This window comes from Pseudopipra pipra, chromosome 1, assembly GCF_036250125.1.
Source record: "Pseudopipra pipra isolate bDixPip1 chromosome 1, bDixPip1.hap1, whole genome shotgun sequence".
NCBI lineage: Eukaryota > Metazoa > Chordata > Aves > Passeriformes > Pipridae > Pseudopipra > Pseudopipra pipra.
Window position 1 is genome coordinate 14,380,226 of NC_087549.1, and position 18,984 is coordinate 14,399,209.

The 18,984-nt window shown below is 41.1% G+C and overlaps 1 long non-coding RNA gene across 1 annotated transcript; it reads left to right on the top strand.

The window, feature by feature from the left end:
* Window positions 1-18: 18 nt before the first annotated feature.
* Window positions 19-1,252, top strand: LOC135410002 (uncharacterized). The gene is made up of 2 exons (XR_010428477.1): window positions 19-187; window positions 525-1,252. It is a non-coding gene; the product is annotated as an uncharacterized LOC135410002 (long non-coding RNA).
* The last annotated feature ends 17,732 nt before the right edge of the window (window positions 1,253-18,984 follow it).

Here is an 18,984-nt window from a genome sequence, read left to right on the forward strand (position 1 = left end):
CGGAAGCACTTCCCGGCGCCCGGTGCCGTCACAGCCGGCGGGGCGGGAGCGGCGGGCGGGGCCCGGGCAGCCTGTCACGGCCGCTCGGTGCGGTCCCTGTGCCCGCCGGTCTCTTTAGTCGGGATCTGGGTCGTTTTCCTGGCTTCCTGAATCCAGTGAGGACTGGCGGGCTGGTCAGCATGTAGAGGTGTCGGCCCCGAGCGCGGTCTCTTGAGATTGAAAACTTTGGTCAGAATCCCCCAGCGTGTTCACACAAGTCCCACCGCCCCTGTGCTACATCATAGAATCATAGAACAGTTTGGCTTGGAGGTGACCTTAAAGATCATCTAGTTTCAAATGCCCATGCCCTGGGCAGGGACACCTCCCACTAGACTGGGTTGCTCAGAGCCCCCGTCTAACCTGGCCTTGAATACTTCCAGGGTTGGGGCATCGACAGGTTCTCTGAGCAACCTGTTCCAGTGCCTCACCATCCTCACAGCAAAGAATTTCTTCCTAACGTCTAATCCAAACCTACTGTCTTTCAGTTTGAAGCCATTTCCCTTTGTCCTATCACTACAGTTCCTGATGAAGAGTCCCTCTACATCTTCCTTGGAGGTGCCCTGCAGATACTGGAAGATTGCTATGAAGTCTCCACACAACCTTCTCCAGGCTGAACAGCCCCAGCTTTCTCAGCCTGTTTTCGTAGGGGAGGTGATCTGGTTCCAATCACGCTGATAAATGGCTGAAAATCTGTTTTGCAAGCTAGGAGTGTATATGTCGGTATACACATGCACACTTGTATTAATTTTACAGCTTTATTGGTGTACTGCTACTCCTTCTTGCTTAGAAATATTACTGCTAATATAGAAAAGCCTTAACACATGGCCTTCCTGTGTCACAGTATTTGTGTGGGTGTAAAATGTCTCTGAGTGCTTGTACCACACTAATACAGTTGAGTTGAAGTGGTTTCAAAATACAGACAAAGCTTCCTGTGTGAGGGGAAAAGGAACACCCTCAAAAACAAACAGGGGACTGATAGATACAAACTGTCTATGCAGTAGCTAAATGCTTACTGTCTGCCTAATGAAAAATTTGTTCATATGCAAAAATCAGTAAGTACCAAAGTTTCTCTTTTTTTATTTCCAGGTGATGTCATACCTAGAACTCTGTATTTGAGTGAGTTTGACAACTAGTCAAAATCATGACAAAATATGAATTCTTACTAAGTCCTGTCAAGATAGTTGTGATCTATTAAAACTGATGTTACAAATTATCTTTTTTGTGAAATGCATTGCATTTGTAATGCTGTAAAAATAAATCGGAAATTTGACGCGTGTGGGGAGGCAAGGGGTGACAAGCACAAGAAATTGGGCGAGGAGGAAAGCTGAGCTGTTTAAGGATTTTCCTTTGCTCAAGAGACCTTCCGCAGCTGGAAGGTTTAAGTCTAGAAGAAATAATGTGGGAAGCAGCAACATTCTGTTTTTCCCTCTGGCTGTTTTTGCCAAAAAAGATGTAGTTTCTATCAAAAGAAATAATTACAGGTTATGTAAAACTTCAAAGCATTCTTTCCCATTGACTGAGGGGAGGGGAAATAAGAAGAGAAAGAGAAAGCTGTAAAAAGCAGTCCAGAGGGCATTCTGCATATGTGTTGGGCCTTTGACACATAAGGCAGGAGCCCAGCTCTGCGGGATGTGTGTGTTCTCTCCCACCTGGCTGTGAGTTCTCACAGTCTGTTCTAGCATTTCTGGATTTGGAAATTAACTGTCTTCAATGCTGGAGCTAATGGCTTAGTTCCATTCTTGATATGACCTGCGTGCATATCAAATCATACGTGTGATATACAATCTTTGTTAAAGAAAGAAAAAAGCAGTCAAGGAACAGTCAGGAACAGAACTATACAAACTTGCTATCAGAGGCATTTTGCTGCCGAAAACATTTTTTACCTCAGAAACTGACTAATGAGGGTAAACACCACCCCCTTTCCTAAACTGAAGATTTTTACTGCCTGGCTAAGTTCTCTCTAGCACTCTGCCCTAGCCAAGATGCAATGTAAATAATTATATTTTAACAAGGATCTTAGCATAAAGGATACAAAAGTGATTTCTTAAACAGATAGGAAAATATGGTTTATTAAAATAAGAGGGGGATATTTTCAGACAGCAAAAGAACATCCCATGGTGTCTGGCTAGACAGTGTTTGGGAAGAGCAGCCCTTGGAGAATTTCAAAGGGCTTGTTTGAAGGCTTGCATCTCAGTTCACTGTACATTGAGAAAAAGATGCAAAAGCTATTCAAGGGTTGAGCACAAAGGATAACGTTTTCCTCTTCCGATTGCGTGGCCAAGAGCTCTGTTCACACTGCTTAACTTGCTGTCCCAGATCCGATGGCATGAGAGTAATGAACAACTCAGACCACCTACTATTCAGGCATGCCAGACACAGACTCCATATGCGGTTGTATCCTGAAGTATAGGGTTGTCACGTACAGTAGGCAGTTGAAACATGGAGCCAAGTCTGCATGTGGAGAGCGCTGAAGAACGTTGCTAGGAGGCCTAAGGTTCTTCATTGCCAGTCCACAGAGCCATCTAAATCTGATGTTTCACTCCCAGACAAAGGAATCTCTTCCTTTTAGGTAAGAATATTTTCTTGGTTAAATGAGAAAAAGATTAATATGTATTTTTCTTTTTAAAAGCAATCTGTTAAGCAACCACTGTCTGACTTCAGTTTGGGCCATGTGCTTTCATCTGGAAGGTGTCCAAATCAGAGATCATCTTTCACATCCATTTCAATATCTGTGGCATCGGTTCAACCAGTGTCTTAGCATTCTGCAGCCTTTGTTGTTGGGTTGTAAAGAAGTTACCAAAAACCTAACAAAGAGCCTATGTCTGTATGTAATATTCTAGTCCAATCAGCTTTAACCCAAGTTTGAAATTAGGACTCATTGTTTTCACAATAATAATGTCTTATGATTTTTTTCTATTTTAAGAGGTTCTCACTCATATACCCTGAGCAACTCCAAAGGTGGTATAGTTGTGTTCTATCAGAGAATAAAAATCCTCAAAAGTGAGTGAAGAGGATAATTGTTGCTTTTTTTCAAATAATTTTCTCTAAATCAGTTGATGTACTTGCAAGGCAATATGAATCATTCTATTTAAAAATAAACAGAACTGGTGAAATCCCTGGATCATCCTCTCTTTTCCTCGAATAAAAGAGTGTACTCTCTCACAAGTTTCCTCACACTATTCCTTAGCAGCAGTGGTTTGATACTGCTCTGAGGGTGACAGATGGGCTTGGGGGAAATGTGTTAGCCAGGAAAGGACTTTCATTCTCCACCCTGTCCCATTTAGTGTTTATGTGTTCTTTCAAGGAGAAATAATGGGACTTAGTGGAAGCTTTGCAAACAATAAACAGACAAGGCACAATTTTACTGATACCAGGCTGTGACAGATAAAGGCATAGCATGTAACTTTTTTAGTATGTGGCCAACACAGACAGTCAAGGTAGGTGGAGTTCAGTTCATCAGAGATTATGTTTATAGGTCAGAGGAAAGAGTTAATGGCTGTGATTACATGAGGAGGATTGGGGGTTTGGTTTTTTTTTTGGTGTGTGACATGGGTGTTTTTCCGATGGTGTTTTCCTCATTCAGGGAGGTATTTTCATGAACTATGAAAGCATCCATTTAGAGGGAGGCAGGATCATCTATGGTAGTGCTAGATAAGATGGGATAAATTACATAGGATCAGAGCCCAAAGCATCTGAGCAGAGGGCAGTACTCCATGCCTTTGCTCTGTAGGGGATGAACACAGCTGTTTTCTGGACCAAAGGGAGTCTGGGGTTGAGCAATGAAGACCTCTCTGCCTTTATATGATTCTGTTACACAGCTCTTGGTGCTGCAGGTGGTAGAAGGACAAGAAGAGGGAGATGGAAGGGGTTCAGCTTCCTTCCTTGCCTCGTCTCCTTCATGATCTGTATATCCACAAGCAAAGTTGTCTATATGTTAAATGTGTTAATGGCACCTTTTGTGGGGGTGCAGAGAAGCAGAGTGTCATGCCTACTTGGGTTTCATACAGGTGGTAACCAACTTCAGTGGTTTGCCACAGCCCAGCCTCCAAATGTTCACAGAGTGGTCAGAAAAAATGACCTGTAAATCCCTAATTTCAGAATGGCCTTATGTGGTGGGATGCCCACCAAGCTGCCCCACCATCACACTCCCTCACTCCCCCACTCCCTCGCTCCCCCTCCTCAGCAGCACGGGGGGGGGGGTGGAATAAGATGAAAAACTTTATAGGTTGAGATAAAATCAGTTTAATAAAAGAAAGTAAAGGCTGAATGTGGAAGCATAGTCCTGCCATAGACTGATCCAAATGGCACTGCAACAGGTGTTATTTTACAGCTTGGACACTGTGGAGACTTGCATTGCCCCCATAAGTCAGGGTCAGATCCATCAGAGCAGAGGGCAGTACTCCATTTCCCGTAATATACATAACAATTTCATAATATAAAAACAAGCATTAACAAAGGATGGGGGAGCCAGATGAAGTGTGATAGTTCAGCTTACATGTGGGGGGCTTCAGGCATGATGTAGCTTTTTGGTTCTAACTTTGCAGTGGATCCTACACACCCATTTCTTGATATTGACAGATGTGTTGTATTATCAATTCTCTACTTCTAAAAAGTTTGCTTCTTGACCTTCAGCCCAGAAATGTTGCCCTTGGACCCTTTGTTCCTTAAAACACCAAAGAACTAGTTTTGTACTCCTTTCTGGCATGAAGATTGTTATCCTTCCCTGCATTTTACATGATGGGCTGTTATGCCCAGCAGCTGGTACTCTCCCTGTAACTGTGACAGAAGAAAAAGGAGTAACAGGAAGTCCCCAGACTTCTTCCTGGGTATCCCAGTGCAGAAATCTCATCCTTATAATCCTTCTGCTTTTGCAGTCATTCAGTTGCTTGTCTCCAAAGAGACATCTGGAAGTCCCAATGTAATCTAGACACTGTGGCTTCAGACCCAAGCCTAGAAGCAGATGTATCATGTCTCCTTTTGGTCTCACTACCCAGCACCTCCCCTGCAGCCTCCCACTGTGTTGGTGCTCCAAATGCTGACACTGAAAATTGTTCACACAGAACAGTACCACGTTTCTCTTTTTGCCCCAAAATAGCTGTGGGCAGTCTGTGACTTCTTGTACTGGACTTTCGGATATTTCCCCTGGTCCTATTTTTCCTGAGCAAATGGTGTCTTGTGGGACTAGCTGTTTGGAACAAGAGGCATTCTAAATTGCAGTTTATATGAACTCTGTGTCTTCATCAGCCAAATGTGCATTAATGATGCCTGTAGATAAATTTTCAGCCTGCTTGTTTGATGGCTTCTCTTGGGGCTTGCACAAAAATGGCTTGGAAACGAAACATTTGCAAAGAAGCGGATGTTGGCAAAAGAAAGCATTACAATGAGATGTAAAATATGTGCACTGTAATTCATACAGGCAACTAGCTTCTGGGAAACTTGACCTCTGGCCAGTGGAGGACAGAAACATATCCAAAGAGACCACTGAAGCAGTGACTGGTACACAGTGGGACAGAGATGGAGGGACTAATTATATTTTCACAGCTGTTACACCAATGCTGAAAGTATGTTGGTGACAAATGACTTTGTGGTGGGCTTCACAGTAGTTAATACTGGAGAAAAGCTAGTCTGCCCTGTGGTTTGACTGCTTATGTGCTATTAACATTACAAGCAGGAGTGCAAGGGTGGTTTTTCTCTTCAGGGGTCATTGCCAGTATGCAGTTTCCCACTGTTGATCCACAGTTGGAGGCATAGTTCTCATTAAAGTGTTGACAGATGATACTCCTGTGACTCATTCCATAGTAGGACAGAGAGAGAGATCCTGTGCTCTTTTCCTTCCCAAAACATGTTCTAGTTGTGTGAGGGCATCCCTGCTCTGCTCTGTAGTACATGGCTTATTTTCCTAGACCCTGAAAAGTGCAGCAGCCTGGGATTTCTCTCTTCATCTGCCTCTACTGATGTTTTATTTCTGTCTCTAACTGTAAATCTCTAGTAGTAGGCTGTAGCGGGTTGACCCTGGCTGGACGCCAGGTACCCACTAAGGCCACTCTCTCACTCTCCTCTGCAAGTGGACAGAGGAGAGAAAATATAAGGAAGGGTTCATGAGTTGAGATAAGGACTGGGAGAGATCACTTACTGATCACCATCACAGGCTAAACAGACTCAAAGTAGGGATATGGATTAAATTTATTACTAACAGAATCAGAGCAGGAGAATGAGAAGTAAAAATAAATCTTAAAGCCCTTTCCCCTCCCTCCTTCTAAGTTCTACTTTCTCCACTCCAGTGGCACAGGGAGACAGGGAACGGGGGTTACAGTCAGTCGGCCGCTGCTCAGGGAGAGGAGTCCTTTCCCTGCATCCTGTGGGTTCCCTCCCATGGGAGACAGTCCTTCATAAACTTCTCCAACGTGAGTCCATCCCATGGGCAACAGTTCTGCACAAACTGCTGCAGTGTGGGTCATTTTTCCACAGTGTGCAGTCCTTCAGGCACAGGCTGCTCCAGCCTGGGTCCCCCACAGGTCCACAAGTCCTACCAGGAAAGCCTGCTGCAGCATGGGCTTCTCTCCCCATGGGTCAGTAGGTCCCTGCCAGGATCTGCTCCAGCATGGGCCTGCCACAGGGTCACAGCCTCCTTTGGGCATCTACCTGCTCTGGCACGGGCTCCTCCATCAGCTGCAGGTGGGTCTCTGCACTCCCATGGTCCTGTATGAGCTGCAGGGGCACAGCTGCCTCAGCATGGTCTGCATCACAGGATGGAGGGGAACCTCAGCTCTGGCACCTGGAGCACTTCCTCCCCCTCCTTCTCCCCTGACCTTGGTGTCTGCAAAGTTGTTCACATGTGAACATGTGAACAGTCTGCTCTTCTCTGACTGCAATATTCACCTGTCTCACAACTTTTTTTTCTCCTTCTTAAATATGTTATCATGGAGGTGTTACTATTATTCCTGATTGGCTCAACCTGGCCAGTACTGGGTCCATTCTGGAGATGGCTGGCACTGGCTCTACTGGACATGTGGGAAGCTTCCAGCAGCTTCTCACAGAAGCCACCCCTACAGTCCCCCCACTACCAAAACCTGGCCACAGAAACCCAATACGTAGGTGAAAACATTCTCTGTGACTTCACGGGAACAAGTGTACCCCACTGTCATTTGGGAGAACACTGACCACCTGTCAGCTGATTTCAAAGAATATCTGTATTCTTGAAGTATTATAAGGCTCATTGTTGTTTCTTGTATCTGTGGCAAAAGATGTTTTCTTTCACCTTAATTTCCTTCTTACGAACAAAATTACTTGTGATTTATTCAGTGTCAGTCAATTTAGATTCTCTAGCCTCATTTCTTATTCAGAGATTCCACAACCCGTTCTGCATGTGAATCAGATATTGCATGCACACATGGATGGCATGTAAAGCAGGTATTAACAAGATAGTAAGATCAGCCCTTCTGGTGCTACAAATCTAGTCCTGGGAATTTTTGCATTCTGGTCAGTAGCTCCCCTGCATGTGTAACCATTCATGGACTCATTCTCTGTCATTCACTCTCTCATTTAGACATTCATTCACACAATATATTCATCCTAAGGTAAATTTTGCTCTTCTTGTTTTCTTTTTAGTAGCTTCAGAATGATTTGAAGGAACCCAGACATACATTATGTGGTCATGTCAGATATGTTGTGGTAGCAGCAGAAGACTCCAGGCAAGAGTATAACCTCATTCTGCTCTGTGAACACAGAAGAAAATAGTCCTTGTCTTCGGTGCTTTACAATTCAGAGATTGTATATTTCACAACAAGGAAGAAGATAGATTAAAAAGGGACCTAATGGTTTTTGGATAAGGAGGTTGGAGTGTCCTAATTTACCATGAAAGTCATCAACAATGTAGATGGCAATGCTGGAAAAGTTATAAGGGCATGAAAGATCTACAGTGCAGATCCTGTCTGCAAAAGCCATCATCTCTCAATGCAAGTCAAATGCCACTTGTGTCTTCCCAGTGATATAAGACTATGTGAAATAGGGAATGGAATAATAGATAAGAAAAAAGCATAGCTGGAGGCAGATGCCCGAACACAAATCATCCCTCTAAGCTGATGCATTACTGCGGGATTCCTGGATTGACTCGTCATTATTTATGCAAAACTTCTGGCCACATTCCCTCTGTGTAATATTACAAGCAGTATGTTACAGAATGGAGGATGTCCTCTATTTCCCCAGAGTTTTCCATCCTGTTCCTATATAACCTTCCAGATGTATATCACAATTACTAGAAGCAGTATATTTCTCATTATAACCTGAAATCTATATACAACATCTGGCCGTTTTTACTGACTACGTTCCCAACTAGTGCAGGCTTGGATGATGGCAAAGCTCATTGTCTTGCTGGATCAGTACTAATTGCACATTACATTTTAGCTCTTTTTTCTTAAACATTGTGTATCCTAATTATGGCATGTTGGAAAGTGTTTTGTAACTTGTGGGGTGTGTTGTGTGTGAAACAGATGCTCAGTAAATTCTGTATAGCTGCAACTATACTAATAAATTAAATGTTCATCAGACTGTTCTCTGGGTTCAAGGTCAGTTGGCATGGAACAGTCCATATGCATACTGTTTGACACTTTTAAACTTTGCAAAAGGGCAGCAACACACATGCTGCCTACTGGAAATTATTTCTCTCTCCTGTTACCTCCCAGACCGTTGGTGGCAGAGTGCTCCTGACCATGGTAGTCTACTCTTCTTACCTATGAGTACACCATAACAAATACATGGTTTTTCTTTGTTCTTATGACTAGAATCTTTAAAAGGAAAAATGGAATGGAAGAAAAGCAAACTACTGAAGAAGAAACCTCATAATCTTGTAATCCATGTCAATTTTAAGAGAATAATGGAATTTAGTGGAGTTGTTGTTTTTTTAATTGTTATCGGGGCTTTTTCTAACATGAAATGTGGTGTGAGCAAGTGCTTTTTCCATGAATGCTGTGTGAAGTGAGTGAAAAGTCTGGTGTTATTTCAGTTTGACAGGTTTGTCAGTATCTGGAACAAGGCTTTTCCTGGAATGAAGATGATAATTAGTGATCTGAGATCTAAGCATGTTCTAAGGTTACAACTCAAAAAGGCTTATTAGCAGAGTGAACATACATGCAGTGTGACAGTATGAGGATTTACAAACATGGTAATGCTTGGAGAATTTGGAGAATTTGTGCTTTGGATTGGAATGGCTTACTTCCAGTTGGCTGTGAGTAGAGACTGGACCACAGCTAGTAGCAATGCTTTTACTGAAATAATAATGACAACAAGAGGAAGAAAGGAGTGTCAGCCACAGAGAGCTCAAATATCAGTCTCTGCCTCTGTATCAGGCTGTTACAGATGAGAAGTACAGTGATATTCCTTTGAAAGGAGCTGCCATAGACTTGCTGGTGGTGGTACGTTGGCAGGGACAGCAGAGGAGCTGTCTCAAACCTAAGAAAACTCTCATGGCTGCTTCTGACTTTACAGATATGGGAAGAGCAAGAATGCAGACAGACAAATTGTAAGGGTAGAGAGGCAGAATACGTTAAAATTACATGGTATCATAGTGAAGAATTCTGAGAAAATCCAAATGTTTTCAACCAATGTATTGAATTCTCAAAGAAGAGGAGAAACAGAAAAAGTGTAAGTCCCCTCTCATGTAAAACCTTACTACTGAGTCCTTCAAATGGGTCTTCAGCTCCTCCGCAGAACAATCTTGCTGCATTAGCAGGTGGCATGATATGCTTTTTATTTGCACTGGCAGTGCTGAGAAATCACCTTGACTGTTGCAGTAGGCTGCTACCATCCTGTACCTCCTTCATAGATCTTAAAGCAACCATTATCTGGCTGTTCAGTTGCAGTTACCTGCTTCCTGTAATGCAGGAAGATTTGATTTGGATTTTAAAAGACCACATTAAAAAAAATAATTAAAAAGGCCCTAAATGTAGGCCTTAAAAAAACAAACTATGCCAAAAGTCAATTAAGACATTTCCACCAGGGATTTTCAATATTTCGAGAGAACTGCATGTGTGGTGATAGCAAACAGAATTTGTTAAAAAAACATGTTCTCCTCATTCCCAGTTCCTTTCACTTGATCTCCAGTGACTCCAGTAAAATGATTTAAATTATTTTTGTTTGTTTTTCAGTGATTTTTTACTTCTGAGATGTGCAAGAGGGAGGTTTCTGTCTGAAAGTGCTCATCTTTTAATATATGATGTGAGAACTAGCTACAGATGTTTTCATTTAACTGAATAGAAGCCGTTCATCAAATGAAAGTTTTTGATGGAAAATTTCTGGCCAGCACTATCTGAATGACATATCACATGTCATATTTTTGATAATAATTAGAGAGAAAGCCTGAAGTGAAACAGACCATAAAGTAGTAACATGAAAAGGAGAACATGACTAATTAGTTTGATTGTTCAAGCAAAGAAACCACAATAAAGCAAGATAACCAAACACCTTCAAACTTGCTATTTATTGTTCAACTAGACATCTGAAAATTCTTCCATTTTAATGCTATAAGGGTATTGTTGGCACACGTGACAAGTATTACAGCCTTGGGGTTAAGAAGTGTGACTTTTAAATAATGTTATTTTAATCACTACTAACTCTCTAGAAGATGCCTTTTTAGAAAGCATTAGCAAATACCAACCATGTTGTTATCAACAAAAGAAAGACCCAGTATGCTGTCTTGTTGTGAGGCTGGTAACAATAATAACAATCCATGTATCACCGTGAAAAAAGAAAAGATGAAAGTAATGTTATTGTAGGCTTCTTTTTCTATTTTTAATTTCTAGAGGTATTATCCTTAGCTCTCATTGCTTGAGCTGAGGATCTTCAGGCCCATATGTCTTTATTTCTCGTGTGCAGGGGCCAAATTAGTGTATGGAAAAAAGGCATAAATAATGCAGAAAAATCTGAATGAAAGTCTGGGTCTAGAAAGAATGCTTACAGATTAAATCTGTGCCCTGTTGCTACTTCAGCTGAAATTAAATGAATTTTTAATTTCATGTAGAAAAATTATAATATACCAGGCTGCGTTCCACATGCTTTAGGACAGTCCTTTGCTTGGAGCTTTAAAAAGACGTCTTTCAAATATTCTTTTTTATTCTGTCAGCCTTTGCAGATATTCCCACCAGAGATGCAACCCTGCTATCCAATCTTTCTTCTTAATGTTTAATGATAGAATTGTATTTAGGGATGCTGCTTCCATTAGTGCCAGAAGTGACAGAGCGAACATACAGTATTGAGGGGATAGGAGGAGGTCCTTCAGCAGCTGATATCTGCTGAGTAATAGCTGCAAGCATGAGGAGAATTAAAACCTTATACTCAAGCATGAAAAGAAGAAAACTACAGTGCAAAGGTCAATTCAGTGTTTCATCATTTGTCATTTCAGTCAAACTACTTTTTCAAATCCCTATCCTCTGATAGTGTGAATTGTGAAGTTTTCTAGGTGACTTATCTTTTGTCTATATGGCACTATATGACAGCAGTGGCAGCATCTAGTGATTCATGTCTTTGGGGAAGTGGATAACAGGAGGGAAAAAATGAACATTGGTGTTGATGGCAATTGTCATGGTTCCACTGACGTCAAAGAGACAGCTATCAAGTGGCAGGAGTCAGGAAAATTTACATGAGTTGAGCATCTGTGCCATGCTGTATTTTATTAACTGACAATCCTGACTGAAAATTAATGAGGGAGAAACTTAAAAAGATTTGATTCATACAGATTCAAAATGGGAACTGTAGAATCTAAGTCTTAGTTTGGGAGACTTTAGAATGGGGGATTGATGAACTTGGTCCCGCCAACAGTAAATTCTGGGCCATTTCTAAGATGCATATTTTTGCTGAGATAACTATTTGAAATCCAGACTGAGAGCACATTGTTCCTGTATTACCCAGCTAACACAAGTTTACTGGGAGAATACTGTCTTCTTTATAGGACCTAAGGGATCCTAATGAAGTATGATAGAGAAAAGTCTTTCTCTGATTTCATGTTGTTTCATTTTAAAAATACTTTTGTATATGGTTAAAATTCTTCAGAATTAATTAACCCTATCGTTCTGTCTTCCATGACCAATAGCGTTTAAAAGTTGTAATATATCAGCTAAATTAATTAACACCAACACAAGTAATATATTTCAGATGTTAATCACATCAAATCCTCAGGCTAAATGGGAAAAAAATGATGTTAGGGGTAGAACTGCAGCTACTGAAGTAAGGGAAAAGGCTGCATTGAATCATTAATGACCTTAACATCGGGTCTGAAATAACAATGCTTCTCAGACTCATAATCCCAGAGGGACCAACAATCTTTCATCCTTATATAGTAAATATACTAGGAGTCAGTACTTTGCTGTGCCTCAGTCTTTAGCCTTAGAATTTAAGTATCAAGATCTTCATATGAACAGTACAGATCTTATGGGAAGAGCATGTTTTAGTTCATCCAATTTTCCATCATTTTCACCAATTTTTTAATCTGCATATCCTTCACCCTGGGTTTTTCAAAGGTGCAGGAGATCTGCAACAGGAGGGACATGGAATCTCTGAGAGCAAAACAGGAATCCAGGCTAAGGACAGTGCTAGTGATTATTCTACTGAAAATACTGAAATACTGAAATAATGCTGCATCCAAACTGCTTTAGAGAACATGGTTGATGTTTTTATACCATGTATATATAAAATTGTTTATATTGACTAAAAGGTGATGCTGTTGCATCGCTCCAGCTGCACAGCTGCAGCATGTTTTGGGTTTTTTGAGGGAGCTCCAGGCTTGATTTCCATCAACATGCTAATATTTTTGCAGTCCCTTAATATTGACTTGAGTGGTGGATGCGAACACCTATGCAGTCCCCAGTACTGCAAGACTGCACCTGAATCTCCTGGCTTGGCTCCTTTCCCCATTGTTAGGGCCATATTAAGGTCATGGGAAAGCAGTAGCAATCTTACATATGATCTGAGTGAACGGAGACAGGTTCTTACTGGGATACCTTTGCCGGATCCTTCTCCTGATCTCAGCGTCCTGCCACATCCAACAGGGCCAGTTATTAGTGTCTCTTCTCTTTGTTTGTGTCCGGTCTCCCTATGTAATTTACTTAAAAAGGTTCCATGACCATTTCCATGCTCATGATTCATAAGTTCACCTTTCATGAATCCCGTCTCAGCTGATTTTTTTGACTCTGATCCAGGAAAGTACTTAAACATGTGCTTAGCTTTGAGTTAATTGGCATTCCAAACTCGGGTCAACATCACACTTTGGAGAACTGTAAAAATAATAAGTAATTTTATTATTGAAATTGCCATGCTTTGTGCTGTAAGGTCTATAAAAAAATTGAATTAGTATTGACCCATCTAAGTAAGGGCTGTTAGGAAGTCATTCAGGACATAAGTGATTTCTGAAAAATTGAAGAAACAGACAAATAAATTTAAAATGAGTTATATGCAACTGAATGCCACATCTTAAGAATATATTCCATACACATATCTACATTTATCTACATGTGTTTATAAAAACGTATGAACCATATAAGCTAATATTGCATATTCTGTATTGCATGTTAAATGTGTATGTGTATATCTATATCTGTTTGTATGTTACCGTATATCCATATGAAATCACAGAATCATGGAATCAGCTGGATTGGAAGGGACCTCTGAGATCACCAAGTCCAACCATTGATCCGCTACTGCCATGGTTACTAGACCATGGCACTAAGTGCCATATCCAGTCTCATCTTAAAAACCTCCAGGGACGGAGAATCCACCACTTCCCTGGGCAGCCCATTCCAATGTCTGATTACCCTCTCTGTAAAGAATTTCTTCCTAATATCCAACCTAAACCTCCCCTGGCAGAACTTAAGACCATGCCCTCTTGTCTTACTGGTAGCTGCCTGATGTATACATCTGCCCCGATATCTGTGTATTGCAAACCATTGTATTAAAAATGTTGATGAAGGAAATAATTCTTTCTGGCCCTCATATATTTCAACTGCTCGACTAAAATTCTCAGAATTGTCTGAACAAAACTATTTGTCCATCTGTCATCACACTAGGAGGAGAATGATAGCAGCTCTTGTCTTGTCTGGTGGTCATTTAGTAAATGTCAGCAGGATAATTGATCTATAGGAATTGTGCTACTGCTGGTAATGCCTGTGCAGTGATACGTGTACCATGAAAAGATGCCAGTGTACACTGGTTGTGTTTATAATGGGGACAACATTTTCAGAATGAATCTACTGAAGTGTGCCTTAGCTAAAGGAGAAAGGAAGAGTAGAAAATAGCTTCAGACGAAATGTTCCTTAGGCACAGATAGAATTCTTATTTGACCATATAAGGCAAGACCTAAATTCGAACACAGCCTTCATATGAGCACGATAGCCAGGAACAGATTGTCTTCCTGGTGAAAAGTGAGTGAAATGCTTCAGCAGCCTCTCCTTGTTATGTTGTTCCTGATGCCATAAACTTTGTTATAGTGATAATTGCTGCTTCTGGACTCCTAAATCTTCTCAACATTGGACCAAGAGTGGAGATCAGCTCTGGCCAAACTGCCCGAGGCTCCTGATCCTTGCAATATTAACAAGTCACAAGATCTGAACTAGATTACCCTTCTTCTTCCTTACCATCTGATTGAAAGGGTGAACCAAAAGCTAGTTGTAAATTCTGACCTATGGTGGATAAATCCAAAACATTTTGAATCTATTCTTAGTAACTAACTCTTGAGTAACTTAATAATGTGGTATAAGATGGGCATTTCTGAAATTTGGATATCCACAACCTGGTGTGGATGTGAATTTCATATTTAACCTCAATTTTGATAATCATTGGAATCAAAAAGTTCAATTACAGATGTTTCTGAACATTCAGAGCTTTGTGGCTCAAAATTGTAACGTCAAGATGAGGAAATATGAGGTTGGAAGGTGATGAGAGTGACAGCTGGGCATAGCAGGCCAAACAACTGCATGTATTCAAATGATGAATCTATGCTGTGACACTAACGAATTCAGTAAATATGAAAGATTTGTGGAATATAAGCTGAATATAGCCAAATAGAAAGAATACTGAAAATCATTCTCAAGTAATCTTCCTATTGACTAACAGAGGAAAACTGGATGGATGTGGTCAACTGCTGGCAGAGCTCTTCACCTGCCTTTGGAGAGTGGCTGTGTCCTCCTCTGTTTGGCCTGATGTTTAACAGGACCTAGAATGATGCTTCAACCTTTCCTGCAATGGACGCTTGTACAGTCCCTCTTTTACTGAGCACTCTTCAGACACAGAATATGAGTCTTACAACATTATATATCCTGAACAGAGACAGCTGATAACAGCTGAAAGAAGGTCTTGGTTGTTATCACCATATTTGAGATCTGGGGTGGAGAGTAGGTAAGGATAGGATTTCCTTATAAATATTAGGCATCTGAAAGATGTGGTCAACCCTGTTGTCCAGGCTCTCCCACTTGTCAAAGGAAAGTAAAACATACTTGCAGTGAGTGATGCCTCCAGGACTGCTGGTCATGCCTCTCTCTCAACTGTAGAGAACAGCTTAGACTGAACAGTTGAGTCAGGGGAGGCAAGCCCCATTCCCAGTGACAGTGGCAAACCTCCTGGAGAAGGCTGTGGCATAGCTGAAAATTGGAAGCAGGTATCTAGAATCCGGTGTCTTGTGTGCAATGCTGTCCTTTATTCTGAAAGATTAATGTTTGATGACAAAGAAGGATGAAAGAGGAAGATTTCTGCTATGTCAAAGCTGGGGTCATCAGCATAGATCTGAAGTTTAATCTTGAGAAATCATATCCATTTCAGAGATTTGAAATTATTCTGGAGGCTGTGTGGAAACTGAAGAAGTGAAAATATGACTGTGAGGCAGACAAAGTGTGATTAGTTAGCAGACAAGCAGGTTCTAATTGCAGTAGAGAGCTGAATGTGACAAAACAGACAGTCCCCCTCATCTTCCAAAGATGTCCTACTGTGCTGTATGACAATGACAGATAAAGGAGTGTAATTTGAAATAATATAAATTGAGAAGTGATCGCTTTGTGGGTCTGACTGATGAAGCCACCCAGAAAGTGAGACCTTCTCCAAAGGGGATTAGTGATTTAAACACAAGACTTGGTGTCCTCCAAAGGATCACAAAGGTGAAAGACCGTCATACCAAAGGAAAAATGGCACTTTGCTACTTAGTCTCTTTTACCCGGATGGAATGCAGGCAAGAGAAAGGAGAGTGAAGATGTCAAAAAATAAAATGTCAGTAAAAGCGTAGCAAAACGAAAAGAATTGTAAAATCATTTTAAGTTCATTTGTGATAAAATAGAACCTATTTACAGAAATGCCTACAGCAGCCTTCTTTCATCTGAAAAGCTGAATACTCCTGCACCAGGCTGAAGTTAACAGGATTCATATCTGAGTAAGATTTGATTTTTGTACAGGAGCAGTTTCTTTGATATAATTTTATTTGTTTTCTGGTATTGCCTGCCCTGCCATGTAGTTACATTCAATTCTGTCTTCTGTGGAACAATGTTTTTTCACCACTTGTACAGTAGTTGTTTCCCTTTACAAAACAGCTGACAGTCCTTGTATATGGGATGAATATGTGCCTGAGTACTCTGGTTCAGTGCAGTGAGGGTTCTCCCTTACAGTGTGTCACTGACAATTCTCTTAAGCTCTGATGCTTGTCACTGGAATGGGGACTTCACTGTGAGGTGCTCACTGTGGTCTTCACGGTTATTGTAAGTCCTTCACTTTTCTTGCACCAGAAGAAGAGGAAAGTGTGTAGATAACCCTGTATTACTCTGACATGAAGGCTAGTATTTTCAGAGAGTTGATCAAGGAGACAGTGGGATTCGTGCTGGAGAATCCATCTGCGTAACAACAAAACTTCCTCCAAATGACCATCTAGCAAAGATGAGACACAGAGACTAGTGACTGGAAATGCCTCACTCAGTGTGGGGACATGAGGATTTCGCTTTTATCAGTGTCCTTGCTGGTACCTTGTCCAGCCTTTGTTTCACTTCCCCTATCTTGTCTCATAAGATGCTTAATCTGTCTCAAGGATGTCTTAAGGGGGCTAATGGTGTGATTTGATTCACTGATAGTACACCCAGACTCAAATCTCTTTCAGGAGGTGCCAGGTGCTCCTCTCTAAATGTACCAGCTTTTTGTGTGCCAGGGTTTGGAAATCCTCAAATCCAGTAATTCTGAAAAACAACTCTGAGAGTTTTGGCCTTAGACTGATGAGTTTTGAGGTTTGAAACAGGATCTCTGAGTGTAGTTCACATGGTGCTGAACAAAGAACACAGTTTGTGTTGTTTAATGTGTTTGCATTATTTAACAGATACATCTGGCGTAAGCCCACACATCCCTTGCATCTCCTGCCCCTTCCCACTCCTGGCAGTGCTCTTTCAGTCCTGGTCAGGTAAGGGATTCAGTTTCCATTCCCATGCTCCCTGTATTGACAGATTATTTCAGATGAAAGAGACAAAGCAAAGGCAACAAGAATTCAGACAAGCAGCTTGGACCGACAAGAGATACATGTTGCCAAATGCCCAATCTATCACCATCAGCATCACTGAACCCAACATCTTTCTGCACTTTTGAATCATCAGGGACTTTATACACCATCTCCCTCCCAGTTTCTAAATATCTTTGTTATCCTGTATAATTTTTCTTTATAGTAGATATTATTTTCTTGGGTTTTTCTTTGCTTACACACATATTTTTATGCAAGTCAGAAAAGATGTTTTGTCACCTGCAGCTAAGCTGCCAACTGAAACTGGCTGGCATGTGCACATTAGGCCAGGAATCTGCAAGCTTCATGGGCTGCTAATAAAGTGGCAGATTGATGTTAATGTTAAGATTGTCTGACTTTTAAGTCCCTATGTATAGAGTCAGCCTTGTTAGCCTTATTATTTATTTATATAGTGCTAAAGGTATACATAGCATTTTACTAACAAATGAACAGATGAAATCCCTCTGCTGAATCACTTATAGTGGCCAGTTTAGATTGCTATGATATATAAAAAGATTAGTGGACATATGCAGGTGCAGGGACAAATAACACTAAAGAGGAACTGAGTCATGCAAGGCTCCATGGAAGCAGGAAAGATTTAATGCTGTTGGCTTTAAGGACATCCTTTATGGTGACCGTGGGTAAAGTCTTCAGGCTGCAGCCCCAGAGAGCTGGATTTAACAGCCGAGTCTTCAATAAATCTCCTCTTCAAGCCTTAATAGCGCATAGTGTGTACTGCTGTTGTGCTTCAAGATAAGGTCTTAAGTATGTGCTTAGTTTTAATTTTTGGCATCCTGGCGTCAGTAGACCTGTGCCATCTTACATCAGCTGAGGATCTGTCCCTAAAAGCAGAAACCCCCAAACTACCTACCTTAGCTGAGTCCTGAAGAGACATCTGCAAACATTTGTGCTGTTTTGTTGATGTCACTAGGGTTTATTTGTAAATTACCTAGCAGAAGAAGCTGGAATACGCCTTGCATGCCATTTCCAGGGCAGGTATGTTGGAGAGTAAATCGCTGTTGACATAGCTTATTTTTTTCCATCTTAATGTGCATTTTCTCCTGCTAATGTGCAATAGATAAACTATTTCAATTCTTTATTTTTTTCTCTTTACTTGTTGACAAAGCAATGAGCCAGTTCTAACGCTGATCTCTGAGGTATGCAGGCATTCTTTTCAGCACACGAAGGATTTGTTTATGACAACCTGTTATTCTTATCCCATTGTTCTACTTTCTTATCTGTTGATGCTTCTTTCTTCACATTAGACATTTGTTGCTGGTGGGCTCTGTTATTATCAAGTGCTCTAGGACATCTTAGCTAAGGGCTGCATCTCTCATGAGCAGCGTGTCAGAGGGATCTTCAAAGAAGTCTTAACAAAGGATGCATTTGAAGCAAAAGAAGTCTGGCTATTTTAACTATTCTTCCTTTTGATCTTGGAAAGTAGA